We start from the raw sequence: 5,081 nt of genomic DNA, 5'->3' as shown, positions 1-5,081 counted from the left end.
TGCCTGGTTAGGATCCTGTCAGTAGCAGGCAGATCTCCAGGTGACGCCTCCTCAACCCCCATTTCCTCCTCTCCATCCTGCTTTCATCTCTCACCCCCAGAGACCTTGAAGACGTGACTTGGCCCATTTCAGAAAAATTCCTGCGTTTGCTGTTTTCATACTCGTGCTTTGTGTTTTCCTACAGGTGCTTTTAAATATATTTTTTTTATGTTTTTCTCTTTTTTTTGTTTCTTTCTCACTGTCTTCCTACTGCCACCAAACACTGTGTCCTTATTCAATAAAATGTCACCACACGAGAAGAGCAAGCACACAAGGCTCACACTCTATCAGGCTTCCCATCAAGTACTTTGTTTTGAACAGAGGCACCTAAAAGCTATTCACTGCACAGAGCTATGTGTCACGCTCTGTCTATACTCATCCATTGTTTCCTTTCTTGAGCAATAGAGTAAACATTTAAGGCAGCTGCTGCAATTTCTGCTGCTTTATCACTGAAAAGCATAAAAGTCTGAGTTTTAATTTAAAACTAAATCGATTTGCAAAACTATTCAGTTTTGTTCCTATCAGATGAAATTGTTTTGCATTAGAAGTAAAATCCATTCACCATTTTATAAAATCTGATTGACACCTCCCCATAAGGAATAATTTAGTGACTTTAACTTTCTGACTACCAGATGTAATAATATCACTCCATGGTGCTTATAACCAGTTTTATGCTTCGACAGCTGCTTGATTTCAGTAAAAAGCAAACACTATGAGAAAGTGCCAAAGTGTATTAGCTCGCTTCTAATGTGCTGACATGCAAAGCTTTGTTGACAAAAGCCTTCATGGTCCTTGACGATGAAATCCTGCCACGGTCCGTTAGCTTGAGTCACTTGGAAAATAAAAAAAAAAACACCGGATATTTAAAAGGAATTATGTTGAAGACAAATATATTCACTGTGTATGTTATAGTATTTATATATGCATGAAAGAATCCTGTATTCTCATATTTGGTCAGTAACAGCGTAAAGGATTCTTCAAAGGTAAATTTAATAAAAGAACAAACATGAGCAAAATGAAACACCTTTAAGCTCTGGTGAAAAGTGGAAAGCAAAACAAATAGATTCTTTTCAAATGCAATTTCTGGAGAATTGTCTTCTGTTTGATTTGGCTTCTGAACAGAAATACAGCTAAATGTATTGTTTATAATCTGGGAGTAGAAAATGTTTGCAGTTGTCACTGGTCCAAACAGATAGACTGACTTCTTCTTATACTCTATACAACGTAGGAATTAAAAACAACAGGATTTGGGTTATATTTTCTACCCATAGGTTTGACCTAGACTACTTTGTATTGTTTTCTATTCTAAAAACTAAGGGATACAAAAGACATATAACCATGCATATACATACTCACAGCTAAAGGTAATTTAGAGTAACAATTTAACTCCTACATGCATGTTTTTGGACCATAGCAGGAGAAATATGCACAGAAAATCCCTCACTGTGAGTAGGTCCTACCCCTAATGCATTATGTGTTACATGCATGCTAGTTTCTAAGAATGTAATGAAAACATATACAATTTGTAAACCACTTGGGAGGTCAATAAATGACAAACATTTATTTAATAACACAGGTACAAAAAATTACACAAGTAAATAAGTCAATTTGAAAGAGTTTGCCATGTTGTTCAATTTGTGAGTAACTGTCACTTACTTTGAGCCTCATTTCTCACCCACTATATTTGACAAGAGTATTAAAAAACAACAAAAATTATGTGTACCTTATCAGTGGCCCCCACCTAACCAAGCCCCTAAATGCCTTTTTGCTGCTGCAAGCAGCTTTGATGGATACAACTCCGCTGTGGATCCCTGAGAGATTTTCACTGGCACTTGGAATCGATTATAAAAATTACACTGAATAAATAAAACAAATAAATACAACAACCTCATAATGTCAGATTTTAAATGAAAGAAATTAAAAATGTTACTCAACAAATATTTGAATTAATAAAAATTATGCTCAACACATAGAACTGCTTAAAAATATTCCTGTCTCTATAAACTTTAAGAGTTCTTCAGGAATAGTTCTGATGCTGAAAGTTTTAACGTTCCAGTTTTTATGAAAAACTTGTTTATGATAAAAATCTAATTCCATATGGTCTTTTACAATTCAAGTTTTAAATTTAGAAAGATACTCTGACCAGGGTGTATGCAAACAGTTAAACTAATACAGTAACTACCATCAACATCAGAACATAGCATCATTTCAGAATCTTTTCATTTCTCTAACCTATCAACAATGATGAAGCAAAATGTGTTTCAGAAATACATTATAGTATAGTGTGAGATGTACAAGGCAAAATTTTTAACATAAGTTCTTCATCAAGGAGTAAAAATAATAACACTGTAATCGGGAGAATATTTTGTGAAATATTATGAAAAGTGTTTGTAATTTATTGCTTTATAAGGTAAGTGTGTTCAGCTTTAAATTTCAGCACAAATAAGTCATAAAGTTATAAAGTTTAATTCCAAAAAGTTGTGTCAAACAAATATAATTTTCTTTTATTCAGTAGTAGAAAGTCTTTTAAAATGGTTAACATTAGCTGAAGGTTTTTTCATACTGTGCTGTTCATTCAAACAGGGGTAACACTCTAGACGGGCAAAAACCGAAAACACAAAGAAGATGGATAATGAATCAATAAAAAATAAATCAAAAATGAAAGTAGAGACTGAAGAAACGAGAAAGAAGTATAGAAAATTAATTTGTCATCTGAAGTATTGGTATATGCTCCAACATATATATAAGCAAAAAAAAAACTTGTTTAAATATGTTAAATAAACAAAATTTAAATAATATGAAAAAGACTAAAATAAATTTACATAATTTTGTTGTTTAACTGCACAGAAGAAATATTTCTAAATTTACATTTTAGAGTCAGTTAGCAGCAGCAGCAGGAAACTCCAGTCTCTGACTAACCGGCAACAGTTTTAGGTGAAGAATGATGAGCTCTTTCAATAACCTGACAGTTCAACGCTAAAATAACCTGCAAGCACAAAACACTGGTACACATCTCAGTTATATATGCACACATTTGCATACACAAACAGAAATGCAAATACAGACTTCAGTACCAGATTAAAACCTACCATCCACATTTCAAAATGAAAAGATCAAATAATCATACTAATAATACTGCAAAGTACAATATTGACTTTTACTGTTATGGTTTGTTAAATATGTAAATATAAGGGACAATACTAATTTAGATGATTAGTTTGAAAATGCAGAGCACATATGATCAATATTTTTTGTCAACATCATGCTCCTTCTGTTTAATCTCCAAACATGTCCTGACAGTACAAAAGTGTTTTTTCAAGCCTCTGTGCAAACAGGATGTGGACTCCTTTATTCATCAGCAGCTGGTGCTTTGATTGCTCAATAGAGTTCAGCTACTGGTGCATCAGTCATCAGAGAGGAACTTAAAAATAATATTTTACAATCACAAAGTATGAGCTGTTTTGTTCTGTGGTACTACATATTCTCTTTAGGTTTTTGAACCAGGAATATAAAGTGAAGAGAGTAGATTTATTAATGCACGTCTGTGCATTAATAAAGTGATAAAAAGACAGAGGATGTGTCAAACTCACTGAAATGCCTTTAAGTTCAACAGTAAATCAGGTGAACATCTACAGACTTGATGCTTTGATAGTGAAAGTATTACAAAGACTATAAAATGCTTTGGAAAACAGTTAAAAAAAGAAGTTATAATTAAATGTAGTATTTTAATAACAAACATTGTGAAGTTTGAAGCTTTTCACTATTGTGTGCTACACACATGGAAAACCTTTTGCTACACCCATTTTTAAAAATTATTTCTTTTTTTCCCCCTACTTAACACAAACAAAATTCATTCAATCAAACCAGACTAAATACCTTCACTAAACTATTACTGTATTTATAGACACCTATGTAAAACAGCAGAGGTTGATCTGTATGCAAAACAAAACAAATTGACTACATTTATGTAGTTCTTCTGTTCAAAGTGCTGAGTTTAGAAGCACATTCACTCAGTCACATTCACATTCTTACACAGGTAAATAGGCAGCTTGGGGTTAGCCCAATGTCCAAGGTCACATCAACATGTTTGGATCGCATGATGGCTCTTCCCACTGATCCAGATTTAAACCTAGTAGTGACACAGTGGTCATTCTTACCATACATCAGTGAAGAAATCAAGATTTGAACAAAAATATGCAATAAAAGTATGATGCAAACTATCTAAAAGACATTGTTGTGAGTTAAAATTGGTGCATCAACACCTAACAAACAACTCATCAAACGACTCATTTTAAATAGCATCTTTTAGCATGAAATGATATTTTTGCACCAAAAAATTGCATTTTCAATGATTTCCAAAAAGCTATTAGCGCAAGACTTGGCACACAGTGGAGGTGTTAACAGAAGAGTGTTTTAAGTGAAGTGCCAGGTGCATCGGCTGTTTTAAGTTTCTCACTCCTCTGTTTCTCCATCCACTAACTTTATTTTTTTATAGTTCCCTCATTGTACACCAGACAAAGACATGCAAAGTGTTGTTACTTATTGCTCTTTGGGAATCCCCATGTAGGTGTTATGCTTGGCATCTGTCTTAGATTCCACTACTGTCTTGATGACAGGCTGATGACAAAGTGCTTCAAGCCTGCAGTGCATAAAATGGTTCTTGTTGCAATCCTGCTTCATTAAATTTGGTGTGCTTGAGCTTTTTATTTTTTTTTCTTACAGACGTATTTACGGCAATGTATTTTCTGAATTTTTATGTAAGAAACATTATGTGGAGAATAAATATGAAGTATCTATCTATCTATCTATCTATCTATCTATCTATCTATCTATCTATCTATCTATCTATCTATCTATCTATCTATCTATCTATCTATCTATCTATCTATCTATCTATCTATCTATCTATCTATCTAGTAGAACGTCAGCGCCATCTACTGTTTACCTTGTAACACCACCTTTGTCCCGCCTTTCCTCCAGTCCGATTGGCTCCATTCTTTCACTACGCAGATGACGTCTTGCTTTTCTATTGGCTCGCTGAG

Source organism: Xiphophorus hellerii, chromosome 23, assembly GCF_003331165.1.
Source record: "Xiphophorus hellerii strain 12219 chromosome 23, Xiphophorus_hellerii-4.1, whole genome shotgun sequence".
In the NCBI taxonomy this organism is placed as follows: Eukaryota; Metazoa; Chordata; class Actinopteri; order Cyprinodontiformes; family Poeciliidae; genus Xiphophorus; species Xiphophorus hellerii.
This window is presented reverse-complemented; position numbering follows the sequence as displayed.